At 44.9% G+C, this 13687-nt stretch overlaps 1 protein-coding gene and 1 long non-coding RNA gene across 8 annotated transcripts in view; one reads left to right on the forward strand and one right to left on the reverse strand.

The window, feature by feature from the left end:
* The window catches only part of LRMDA (leucine rich melanocyte differentiation associated), a 1649176-nt gene that overhangs the window by 83566 nt on the left and 1551923 nt on the right, over window positions 1–13687 (reverse strand). The gene's annotated exons all lie outside the window — the stretch shown is intronic.
* LOC117359385 overlaps window positions 3148–13687 on the forward strand; it is a 49529-nt gene continuing 38989 nt past the window's right edge. Inside the window, exon 1 of the long non-coding RNA XR_004539217.1 lies at window positions 3148–3194. This is a non-coding gene — a long non-coding RNA (uncharacterized LOC117359385). The remainder of the gene's footprint in view (window positions 3195–13687) is intronic.

A 13687-nucleotide genomic window follows, 5' to 3' on the forward strand; every position in this document is an offset into this window, starting at 1 on the left:
CCTTGGGAGACTATAAGTGTCCCTATGTGTCTCCATAGGTACATGACAGATACCTTAAATGTAGGCCTGTAAAATGTTGGCCTACATTTAAGGTATATGTTAAGAAAAAAGATGCAATTCTCTAAAGCAGTGTTCTTTAACCGCTGGTCTATGGACCGGTGTTGGTCCGCAAAAATTTCTTGCCGGTCCGTGAAGGATTCGGGTCTTCTCCATAAACTGCACACTAAGCAGGAAGAGAGGCTGCGGTGCAGGCGTCAGCTGACTTGCAACTTCCTGTTGCCATCACGTATGCCGGGAATCCTGCCTCCTGTCTTCGCTGGGTCTCTTGCTTCCTGACGCGTATGCCTCCTGCCTTCGCTGCGTATGTCTCCGCACCCACAGACCAGCAGTGGCAGCTGTATGTGCTTTTAACTTTGGCATACAGCTGCCCCTAAGCAGTAGTTTAGCTGTGGTTTCATGAGGCAGCTTCAGGGCCTTTGCTAGGCCAGCCCGCTTCGATGATGCGATATGGGCTGGCCTAGCAAAGGCCCTGAGGCTGCCTCATGAAACCGCAGCTAAACTACTGCTTAGGGGCAGCTGTATACCAAAATTAAAAGTACACAGAGCTGCCGCTAGGCTAAAGAGAGGAAACATTTGCTCGAGAGGGAAGGAGGGGAGGGAAGGGAGAAGGGGTACTCCTGGACATGGGAAGAGGGAAGGGAAGAGAGTTACTGTTCGATAAGGGGAAGAGGAAAAGGAGAAGGGGTACTGCTAGACAGGGGAGGAAGGAAAATAGGAAGGAAACATTTGGCAGGGAGATTAGAGGAGGGGAAGGAGTTAGGATGGAATGGAGAGATCATATGAGGGAAAGGAGAGAGACAGAGGAATGAGAAAGTAGAGAGAGATTGATGTTGGGAAGGGGGTCAGATGAGAAATAAGGAGAGAGGAACAAAAATGCTATATCTGATGTAGGAGAGATAAAAATGAAGAGAGCAGAATGAATCATGTAAAAAGGAGAGAGGGGGCACAGGCTGAATGGAAAGGGGAGAGGGGCATAGAAAAAAGGCAGATACCATATGGAAGGGGGGGAGGGCAGACAGTGGATGGAAGGGGCAGATGCTGGATTGAAGAGACAGAGGGCAGACGCTGGATGGAAGAGAGTGAAAAGACCATGAAAGCAGAAACCAGAGACGACAAAAGGGAGAAAAATATAATTTTATTTCTGTCTTGTGATTAGAATATATCAGATTTGAAATAGGTATCCTGCTAGAGCTGGTGTTTGACATAACTGGCAGGGCAGGATTAATTCTTCGAGGGCCCCTAGGCACCCAAGCATACTGGGCCCCCCTGGCCCCGCCCATGTTCCATCCCCATTTATCTGTTTTCTTATTTACTTCTTTATTTCTACTTGTATTTCTTTTTTTTATTCAAAACAAACAAAGATTAGCATACCAGCACAGTTTTTCTTCTATGCAACCCCCAAACATCTCTGAACAAATCCCCCTTCCTTCCCTTCCCACCTACTTACCCAGGACTTTAACTCTGAACCCTTTCTATGCATATATAAAAGTGTTCAAATATTTGTAAAGTAGTAATACTATCCGAAATATAAGTCTATATTAATAACCAAGTTTACAATGCCTCTCAACTGCCTCACTCTACATCAACCAACTGTAACCCATATGTATAAACAACCAAATCTGTAACTCCTCTAGTACGTTCCACTCCATGTATGTTAAATTGCAACGAAACAACAAGGCAAGCAGTCCACAAAGAATCCAACATGAAACAAAAGAAGATTAGCAGAAAATAAGGAGATTCAAATCAGGTTAATTCAAAGTGCTCCCAAGAACCATGCCTGATGCATTTCGCCAAACAAGTCTAGTCAACGCTAACAAAAAACCATGTCTTTCATACAAACAGAACACAGAAAACACCTTCGCCTAGTATGGAATATGTAATCACAAACTAACCTCTCCCCCTTTTACAAAACTGTAATATGGTTTTTAGCCATGGCCAGTGCTAAAAAATGCTCTATAGTTTTGTAAAAGGGGAGATAAAATAGAAATATGTAGACAAAGGTTAAATAAGACCACCAAGAAGCTGGACTCTGCATACAATGCAACACCACAGAAACAGCGATGCATGTCCCCTAAAGCAAAATAATAAATAGAATTTTTTTTTCTACCTTTGTCTTCTCTGGTTTCTGCTCTCCGCATCTTCTTGTCACTCTCTTCCTTTCAACTTCTATCCTTCGGTGCCTCTTCCAGAAATTGTCTGCCTCTCCCTTCCATGTCTTCTTCCCCCCGTCATTGGCGTGGCATCCATCATCTTCCCTTCCTTCCTCCAATGATCTGGCATATCTCTACTCTTCTCTCCTCCCCTTCCATCTCCCACACCCCCATGATCGGGCATTTCACTCTCTCTTCTCCCTTCCTCCCACTTCCATCAGCAATGCTCCGGCTGCCGTAAGAAGGCAGTTTAGACATCGCCGGCCACAGGGCAGGGAGGTTTGTCAGACCGGACCTGTTGTCCGGGGGAGTGGGGGTGAAAGCACCACGAAGGGGGGGGTGAAAGTGCCGTGAAGGGGGGGAGGGGTGAAAACACCACAAGGGGGGGGGGTGAAAGCGCCACGAAGGTAAGAGGCAGGGAGGGAGAAAGGGAGCTCATTCAACTCAGCGGCGGCAGTAAGGAGGGAGGGAGCACGATAGGGACCGGCTGGCTGTGCACCCCCCCTAAGGCTGCACCCGGGGCAGTATGCCACTGACAACAACAACAAAAATCTAAAAGTAAAACAAGCATGAAATACAGGAGAGCTAAAAGGAAAAAAATAGAGGCTTTTCCCTTTATATGTTACCCCCCCACGGAAACGCCCCACCCCCGTAGCAATGGCAACAGACCCCCCCAGCAATGGCAACGTTACCGAATCTGTTACAGGAAAGTCCTGTGATGACTGTTTCTGCCGGTTCATCCCCCTCGAATGTCACTTTTTCCGGAGCAAGTATGTGACGTCAGAGGGGGGTGGACCGGCAGAAGTAGTTATCGCAGGACCTTCCTGTAACAGATTCGGTCGCGTTGCTGTGGGCGGGTACCCATTGCTGTTGCTGCAGGGGGGGGGGGCCCGATGTCATTGCTGCGGGGGGGCCTGTTGCTGTTAGGGGGCCTGTTGCCGTTGATGCCGGGAGGGGGCCATTGCTGTTTTAAAAAATATCAAGGTGAGTCGTCTTCCTTCATCGGGCCCCCCTCACAGTTTCATACCCTAGGCATGTGCCTACTAGGCCTATTGATTAATACAGCCCTGATAACTGGGTACTGCAAAGCCCAGACAGCACCTCTTTAGCTTCCAGCTGGCTTAGGGCTCTCTCTGACCAGGGGGCAGTTGCCCTAGTTGCACTCCCCTAACACTATTCATGTGTGCCCTGTATTCTGTTAGCATGATATTTCTGTGGACCATTCTGTAATAATTTGGCTTATTCAGTTTTCTTGATAGTAGAGGGGATATATGTGAAGAGGAGGGGAGACAGGGTTTTGTTGATCCTTGTCCTGTATTATATGTACTTATAAAATGACAATTGTACAGAATATTGTTTCTTTTTATACTTTAATAAAATATGTTCAATATAAAATCATAACTATTTGAGGCTTGTGTGGATGGGATCAGATGGTTTGTGGGACCGAGCTGGGGGACGGGGTGGAGATGGATGTGGGGTTTATTTCAGTCTTAGTAGTTTGCCGGTCCACAAAATAATTCTTTTATTTTCGCCAGTCCATAGGTGTAAAAAGGTTGAAAAACACTGCTCTAAAGGACAGTGATGTGTGATTGACACACAATCGGTGGCCGCTTCTTAGGCAGCCACTGAGATCAGTGCCCTTTAGAGAATCAGGCCCAAAATGTTTATTTGCAATGCCTTAGGACAGGTCCATAAAATTTCATAAAATCATCTTTCTGCTTTGAGCAGGAAGATGCGGGGGAAAAAAATTAAGACTATGGAGATGGTGAGGGGACGGGGATAAATTTTGTTTCGGTGAAGGAACAAGGATGAAAATGTGGGAATGGGGATGAATCTTTGTCCCCATATCACTTTCTACACCACACTAAGTTTTCACATAGTCTAGGGAAGGAGAATTCATGTGGTAGCAAATTATAATTAAATGGAATATTAAACCTTGTATCCCTTATTGGTAGATTAGGGAGAGACACTGTCTGGTTTCAAGATAGCCACCACAAAGAAGGAAAAAAAAATGAGGATCACTCCTGCCCTCTAATGCAGCATTGCTTTGGAGGTCATTAAAGCTAGGGGAGGGAGTGCTCTGGGAGGGGGGGGGTCCTCAAAATAATAAATATTTTGAGTTCAAAAGGCTTCAAGCATAGGCAGCAGAACACTTTTTTGTTTGGGGGGCCTGCAAGCTCTGCCCCTGACCCCACCCCTATAATAGTACTAATTGTAATACAATTTTTTTCCATTCATTTTTCATATATACACACAATATAATCTTATTAACAACACATAATAGTTAACCACAAAATTAAAATACACAAAGAACACTGTATGCTTCTAAACATTGCCTTATTTCCATTTCATATTAATAAATTTTTATCAATACAGTTACAAGACTACTTGATTCTACAAAAAGCAACAAAATATTTATTTCTACCTTTTGTCATTTCTGCTTTAATCATCTTCTCTTTGTTCTTCTTTCTATGCAGTGTTTGTCCTCTCTCCCTTCCATGCAACATCTGCCATCTCTCTTTGACCCTTCCACCCAGCCTCTGCCTTCTCTTTCTACTCCATCTACTGTCCACCCTCTCTGCCCTTTCCATCCAGTGTCTGCCCTCTCTCTCTCTTCCATACGGCATCTTCCCTCTTTCTATGACCCTTCAATAAACTGTATATCCTGTGCCCCTTCTCTCCTTTGTACATGATTCATTTCAGCTTCACCCTCTCCATTTTTCTCTCTCCACCCCGTCCCCTATGCTCTGGCATCTCTCTCTCTCTTCTCCTTTCCTTCCTTCCTTCCCATTCCACCCCAGGGTCTGGCATCTCTATTTCCTTCCCTCCCCCCATGCCCTGGCATCTCTCTCCCTCCATGCTGTGGCACCTTCTCTCCTTCCTTTCCTTCTGGTCTGGCATTTGTCTCTTTAGTTTTCCTTCCCTCTACCATGCCCTGGTATCTCTCTCCTTTCCTTCCTTTCTATCCCTCCCTCCCTCCTTCCTTACTTTTCCCTGGTCTGGCATCTGTATCCTTCCCCCCATGCCCTGGCATCCCTCCCTCCCCCTCCATGGTCTGGTATCTCCTTTCCTTTCCCTCCCTCCCATGGACTTGGCATCTCTCATTTCTCTCCTCTCCCTTCCCTGGTCTTCCTTCTCCCTCTTTTCCTCTCTCTCCCCAATTGCATGCAACAGCAACATTTCTCTTCCCCCTCCCCTTTCCTAGTATTTTCTCCCTCTTTCCCCAATTGGGTGCAACAGCAGCATTTCTCTTCTCCCCCTTTCCTAGTCTTTCTTCTCCCTCTTTCCCAAAAAGGGCACTGCAGCAGCATTCCCCTTACGGTCTCCCACAGCCCAGCAGCATTTCTCCCCCCCCCCACCGCACATTCCCCCCGTGGTCTTACACAACCCGGCAGCGCAGCATTCACAACTCGCTGCTCCTGCTTGCTTCGGGCCTTCCTCGCTGCCGGGTCCCACCTACTTTATTTCCTTGAAGGTAGGACCCGGCAGCGAGGAAGGCCCGAAGTAAGCAGGAGCAGTGAGTTGAAGCCTCCCTCCCTGCCCTATCTCCCGCTAATGCTGCTGTAGCCAGCAAATGACTTCGCCTATGCCCGGGGCTCTAACGTTATGCTTCCCGGCTTTGCTTCTTCTCCCTCCCCCTCATGATGTAACTTCCGGTTTCATCGTTGAAGAGTTGGGAAGCCAGGAAGCGCAGCGTTGATTTTTTTTTTTTAGGTTCCCCTCATAGAACATAAGAATTGCCGCTGCTGGGTCAGACCAGTGGTCCATCGCGCCCATCAGTCCGCTCACATGGCAGCCCCCAGGTCAAAGACCAGTGCCCTAACCAAGACCAGCCCTATCTGTGTTCGTTCTGGTTCAGCAGGAACTCATCCAACCTTGTCTTGAATCCCTGGAGGGTGTTTTCCCCTATAACAGACTCCGGAAGAGCATTCCAGTTCTCCACCAGCCAATATTCAAAGCAATTTAAACAGCCAGTGAGATTCCTTACTATTTAAATCACTTGTCTGGGGCTATCTGCTGATATTCAGCAGTACATAACCAGGAGGTACTGCTCAATATCATCACAGACCACCCTTGCACTGTCCAGTCTTTGGGTACAGCCTAGATTTAACTGCTTAGTGGCCATAATCCTACTGCTAACTGGTAGTGGTTATAAAAGACACTAAAGTTGGATAGTTTGAATAAAGAATTATGTCTACTTTTTATTTGGGATCTGCTCCTTTTCTGTATAGCCACTAAAGTTAGGACAGCATAAAGGCCCTTTAGCTATGAAGGTCAGAATATTGGCCTGTGCCTGGTTAACCTTTGGCCTGCAGCAGAGAAGTGCTGAATGCCTTCCTAATTTTCCAGTAGCCTTCTTGCCTTGCTAGACCACTAGAGACCATTCAGGTAGGCTTTGGGTGGCCTATGAGGGTGGGGGATTGGGTCAACCATCTTCTTTCCTGGGGGGGGGGGGTGCTGGTGTTCCTGAGGGGGTGGAAACAGGGATCGTAAAGAAAGGGTACTGTGGTTTCTGAGCAGAAAATCTTAGGCAGAGCATTTGTCTTTCTCCTGGTAGTCCTAATTTACTTCCTGGATAGTTACACCTTTCACTCATCTTAAATCGTTTTATCATCATTAACCCTTACCCCACCCCCCTTTTACAAAACTGTAGCGTGGTTTTTAGCGTCGGCTGCAGCGGTAACAGCTCTGACGCTCATAGAATTCCTATGAGCGTCGGAGCTGTTACCGCCACATCCGGCGCTAAAAACCACGCTACATTTTTGTAAAAAAAAGGGGGGAGGGAATCATTTGTGTTATATGGTCAACAGCAGGGTAGGTTATGTACCAGTGCTAAGATCTGTATAATGTTTAAATGTGTTTTTTATTTTTCTGTGCCACAGCACAAATAGCCATCTGAGCCTGAGTCCTTGCTTTGATTGTAAATTTCAAGAACCTGACATGTCATAGACCTAAAATAAATGCTTGATGGTATTCAGTTGCCATAAAACTAACTTCATACTCTCACTTTCTATGATATACGAATACAATAGTAAATATATTTTTGTTATTTATGTTTTGAGAGAGTAATAGCTAAGCTGTAGAAACTTCTGGAGCATCCTTGCTGAACATGCCTGTTTTAGAAAGAACTGGCTGTTGCCATATTACTTTGGTTTGTTTGTAGGATGAACCAGGAGTAAGCTACACACAGTGAAGTCCTTCAATACTTCTGGATATTTAAGTACTACATTTATAAACTGCCTACCACAAATTCATTTACTACTACTACTATTAATATACATGATACAGTAAATTAGACATTAATAAACACAGCATCTTTCCACCTGTCTGCCACTAGTATCAAAAAAGGCTTTCCTCTTAAAAAATCCAAAAGACTGCAGGGGATGCTGATTCCTCATACATTCACTGCAAATCATGTCAATTCTAGACTAGGGAGAAAGAAGGTTTTGGGATCCTTAAGGATTTGACCATCACCAACTCAAAAAATAACCTTCAGGATACTCCCATCTACATTTAAAGCTGGGAGGGAGGGGGTGTTGCCAAAAGTTTGCCTGGAAGCCCTTGATTTCAACTTAAGTCACTGAGACAGAATAAAGTGCATGGCAAGATAACAGTGAAATAATTTCTTATACATTATATCAGTTTATAGTGAGGCTAAGCTAATCAAATAAGAAATACGAGGCTTTTCAGCTGGCAGTTTAGTAAAATAGTTCCAAGATTGTAGATTTCTGTAATAGCCTAGCCAACATATTCTATTCTGCTTGGGTAAAACAAATATAAGTTATATTTAGAAGAGATATGATGCTGATCTAATGTAAAACAATACTCTGAGTTCTTGTCTGCTTTACTGTTAATGTTGCTGGTCCCAGACCCTCTCTTTGTTGATGTGCATACCACCTCCTGAATCCCAAACCTGTCATCCTGTCTCTCTGCATGTGGCTCTGTTGTGTAGCAAGATTATAACATGCCTAAGAAGTGTATTAGGAAAGGTACAGAGAAGGGCGATAAAATGATAAAAGGGATGGGCCAACTTCCCTAAAAAGAAAGGCTAAAGTAGGCTAGGGCTCTTAAGCTTGGAGAACACATGGCTCATGGGAGCTGTGACTGAGGTCTATAAATAATGAGTGGAGTGGAAAGGGTAGATGTCAATCATTTATTCACTCTTTCTAAAAATACTAGGACTAGGGGGCATGCAATGAAGCTACTAAGTAGTTGATTTAAAACAAACCAGATAAAATATTTCTTTACACAACATGTAATTAAATCTGGAATTCATTTCTGGAGAATGTGGTGAAATCATTTAGCTTAAGGGGGTTTAAAAAAGGCTTGGATTTGATATACCGTATTTTTCGGTCCATAAGACGCACCCTAGATTTAGAGTAGGAAAACAAGAAAAAAACATTCTGAACCAAATTGTGTACTAATATATACCAGGCTTTGCACTCAGCCCCTCACTCCCTGCCAGGCTCTGTACCCAACCCCACACTCCTTGTCAGGCTCTGCATCCTGTCCCCCCTCCCTGCCAGGCTCTGTATCCTGTCTCCCCTTCACAGCCAGCACCTTGTTCCTTTCATTTCTCATATACACACAATATATACAGCAGTTATAAATTCTCAAAACTGACACATTTTGATCACTAAATTGAAAATCAAATCATTTTTCCTACCTTTGTTATCTGGTAATTTCATGAGTCTCCTTCCTTCCTTCCTTCACTCAGGCCCAACAATTGCCCCTTTCTATTTTCTCCCTCCCATGTCCCAAGTTCATGCCCCCTCCCCCTCACTACCTTTCAGCCTTTGTCCTTTGTCCTCCCTTCCTCCCATGTCCTGAGTTCTTGTCCCTCCCCCTCACTGCTTTCTAGCCTTTGTCCTTCATCCTCCCTCCCTTCTGTTCCAAAGCCTGCCCTCCTCCCTCCCTGCGGCACCGAAGCCTGCCTTCTTCCCTCCGGCGCCAAAGCCTGCCTACCCACTGCGATTACTTCTCCTCTGCCCCGGTTTGCTGCCACCGCTTGCCACAACTACAGAAAGGGAAGGGCTAGCTTGCAGCGATTGCATGTTGCCGGCCCAGAAGCCTTCCTCCAATGTAAGAACTGACGGGGGAAGGCTTATGGGCCAATTATGGGACAGTGATGTGCAATCGCTGCACGTTTGACCCTTCCCTTCCTGGAGTTACGGTGCAGCGGCAGCAAGCAGAGAGCAGCAATGGCGGTGGCAGGCAGGTGGGTGGGGAGCAGCAGTGGGGGCGGGTCACAGTCACCCTGAATACCCCCAATGAGCTGAATATTTTAAAAGGTACGATGACTGGATGGGGGTGTTTTAAAAAGTTATCTTTGCTGCATAAGACGCACTGACATTTACACCCACTTTTGGGTGGAAAAAAAGTGCGTTTTATGGAGCGAAAAATAAAGTACCTATTTTGTATTGCTCTTTGGGATTTTGATTTTTTCTTTTCTCATCCATACTATGTATCCATATTTACTGATGGAACTCTATGTACTGGTTTTGTCACATATGTTTGATATTGCACAATCGGCTGTACTGTTGCTAGATCTTTATTTGCTGTTATGTATGGCAGAATTGTGCCATGTATTCGTTACCATTTGTATACCTTTCTGTTTACCTTTTGTATAAAATTAATAAAACATTTGAACTAAATAAAAAAAAAGGCTTGGATAATTTCTTAAAAGAGAATTCCATAGGCCATTATTGAGATGGCTTGGGCAAATCCACTGCTTATTCCTAGCATAAGCAGCATAAAATCTGTTTTAGTACTTGGGACCTAACTAGGTACTTGGGACGTGTGTTGGCCACTGTTGGAAAAAGGATACTGGGCTTGATGGACCTTTGGTCTGTCCCAGTACGGCAATTCTTATGCTCTTATGCCGCTGTTAGACTTGGCCCTGCAGTGACAAGACAAAATGTGCTTCTTAGGTGTGCACCTCTTCTGCTGCAGCTCAGAACTACATGGAAAGAGATAGATCTCCGAGGTGAGGTTTTAGAAGGTGGCACACATGGCAGTATAGAGGGACCAGGACTTGACTAAGATTTATATATATATTTTGTTTACTCACTAGTCTAATATAATAAAATGCTAGGCCGCGCATGCGCACTCAAAAGTTGTGTTCCCTGATCCGTTGCGGAAACACGAGTGCGCATGCGCGGCCCCGGCTGCGGCTTTCAAATAAAAAAAAAAAAGTTACACAGCTGACTTAGGGGAAGGAGAGCAGGCCCGGGATTCGGTCGGCCCTGCTCAGACAAGACCCCCCCTTCCTCCCCGCACCCAGGCCCCAGCGGTCCCCGCCGGCAGAGGCGGAAAGACAGCGGTCACTGGCTGTGCGGACGTGTTTCCTTAAATCCCGATCCTTTCTGTGTAAGGCAGATTGTCGTCGTCGCACCCTTCCCCCCCCGGCGCACCCGAACTCCCGTCCGACCCTCCCTTCACGCGGTCTGGTCGCTACCCTTAGTCCCTTGCCGCCCTCCCTTCTCGCGGTCCCGACAAACCTCTCGCCTCTAGCAGCAGCCGCAGCACTCTAAAGACGCTGCTTCGCGGCCTTCTACTGCCCTGATTTGCTCTGCCGCGTCCCTGATAACATCATCAGACACGCGGCAGAGCATATCAGGGCAGTAGAAGGCCGCGAAGCAGCGTCTTTAGAGTGCTGCGGCTGCTGCTAGAGGCGAGAGGTTTGTCAGGACCGCGGGAAGTGGGAGGCGGCAAGGGACTAAGGGACCCGGAGTGCAAGGAGGATAGTGATCGTCTGCTTCAACAACATCTTCTGCAACAAAATCCGGCAAGCCAGCAATTTTTGCCTTCACAACCCACCACCTATCCATCCACATCATACCAAGCCCAGCTTCCACAGGTGATAGCTACCCCACTGCAACCTCTCCATGTCACTGTGCCTGTGCAGGCACAAACTCAAGTAGCTCCCCCATAGGAATCTACAGTACAAGAAAACCAGCAGACACAAATGCAGAGCTGTGATAGTTACTTTGCTGCAGATTCTGCTTCAGCAAAAGACCTAAGTGATGGCTATGAAGAAAGTAATGTAGTTAAATTTGACGGGGAAAGACCCTCCCCGAGTTGAGTTTGCTGATGACACAATAAAAAGCTTGGATGAGAAGTTACGCACTTTACTGTACGGGATGCGGCAGAGGGAACTTTCCCAATGGGTGCAACTGGGTGGGCTTTGAGGCGGCTGTCGGCGGAGGGAACCTCTGATCAGGGGCAGAGCAAGGTAAGTGTATCATAGGGATAAGAAGGAGGGGGGAAGAAAAAGGAAGGTAGGCCTACTGCTGGTCAGGGGGAGCAGGAAAGAGGTGCTGATGGACAGGGGGGGTGAAGAAAAAGGAAGAAGGCCAGACCGCGGGAAGAGAAGCGGGAGCGGTGGGGGGAAATGCTGCTGCTGCTGCTGCTGCACAGGGGGCAGGGAAAGACACAGAAAGACAGACAAAGAAAGGGGGCCAGGGAGAGAGAAATACAGAGAGAGAGACAGAAAGAAAGAAAGACAGACAGACATAAAAGACTAGTAATATATAAATTAGACTTTTTAAATTTGTTATGTATGGGATTTTGATGAGCTGTCCAGTGAATCCACAATACAGCTCCATGGCTGTTGGCAAGAGTGGTAGTAGGGAACATCAGCTCCTTTACTGGAAGCCCTTAATTGGCTCCTGATAGACATGTGGATATGTAAGTTATGAGAGGATAGCACCATCTTATTTATTTACTTGGTGCATGGGTATATGCCATCAAATATGTTGAACTCTTTAGAGCGCAATCTTCAATTGCCCCCACTGACTGTGTTTAAGTTAGAAAGTTCCCAGTAGTTGACATTTTCCTACATAGGTCTGAAATTGTGGAATAATGATCCTTTATTTGTTCAGAGTCTTTTTTATTGTGATTTCCCCCCCCCCAAATTCTAAGAAAGCCTAGTAATTCATTCAATCGAGTTAATGTGCAGTATGATATTTTGTTCTTATATGTTTTAACATGTTTGTTTGAACTGTTTAACACCATTACTGTATGTGCAATTTTTATGTAATTTACTTACAGATTGTCAATCCTAGGTGAACCATCAAATTCAAGAATGAACTAAACTAACCTTAGGTCTTTGGCACAACATAATAATATCACTAGAGTGAGCCCCATCTTTACTGGCCTCCTCTGGAGGGGGGGGAGTGTTTATGTAGTATTTATAACTACAAATTGTTCTGTGAAAAAACACACACAAAAATATATATGGAAAAGGGGGCGACCTCAGATCTCATGTACAGCTAACAAGCAACTATGATACAGCTGTTATTAGTGAATATTCATAGTTTGGTTCAAGTGTAGGAGAAACCCCTTCTCCCTATTACTGGGACAAGTATTTACATTCACTAATATCATCTCTCAATATGATGTTATCACAGTGAAATACAATTTAAGAAATACTAGAGGAGAAAATTTGGCACAGGATACATGTTTATTTGCAGTGGCTTATGTGATAAATATACACAGTTCAGTAGTGCATGGTGTCCTGAATCTAGGAGCACAATAGGTGGTTCACTTTCTCAGAAAGTAGTGGCAGCTTAGAAATAGAAAAAAAAAAGATCCTGTAGGTAGACTATTTTTCAAGGAATAAAACTAGCCACAATGCTACTTGACTTAATTTTCCCAGGCAAAAATGGTTCCCCATCTCCAGGAAAGATTCCCATAGTGAAATATTAAGCAGCTCACTGATATCGCTTTGTATGCATTGGCAATATATATTTCAAGTTCACTTTAGCCTAGGAGCATCCTTTCGAGAGATAGCATGTGCATATAAATCTAACTACTTATGCAGTAGAGAGGATCTTAAAAATTCAACCTGGTTTGTTGAAATTTCAACAGTTCATGAAGACCATTACCAGATGTGGAGGGGCATTTTTAAAATGATGTCTAAATCTGAGTTTAGATGTTTTGTGGAAAAAGCACAAACATGCCTATTTTCAAAACTGCAAAATGTCTATCTTGGGTTTTTTTTTTTTTTCAAAAATGGATGCTTGTGCTCAGTGCATCTATTATTTTGAGCCATTTTCAAAATTTTAAAAACACATCCAAAAGAAAATTGCACAGAACAATCCATTGTGACGCATGAGAGCCCAGCATTTTCAATAGCAACTTCAGTGGCCTAGGTTTTGAATACTTCTTCAACAAACACCAACTCTTTTTCCTAGGGGCTGATTGATAGAACAATTTTTCCTCTATTGCTCCAAATATAGCTCCAGGGCTCATTGCAATGATCCTTCTTCACTCTACTCATTCTTTAAAGAGTCAGCCTTAGAAATTCCATACATCTTCCCCAACCATGATGAACTTGCATTTTGCTGTGGCTGGGGATTTGTAGAACCTTTCATTTTTATAGGTTCTGAAACCATGTTGCTGGAAGTTTTCAAATAATCTTAGATTCTCATTACAGCAACACAACCTATTTTGGAAAGAGGCCGACCGTTGAT

The sequence above is a fragment of the Geotrypetes seraphini genome, chromosome 4 (assembly GCF_902459505.1).
Source record: "Geotrypetes seraphini chromosome 4, aGeoSer1.1, whole genome shotgun sequence".
Taxonomy (NCBI): domain Eukaryota; kingdom Metazoa; phylum Chordata; class Amphibia; order Gymnophiona; family Dermophiidae; genus Geotrypetes; species Geotrypetes seraphini.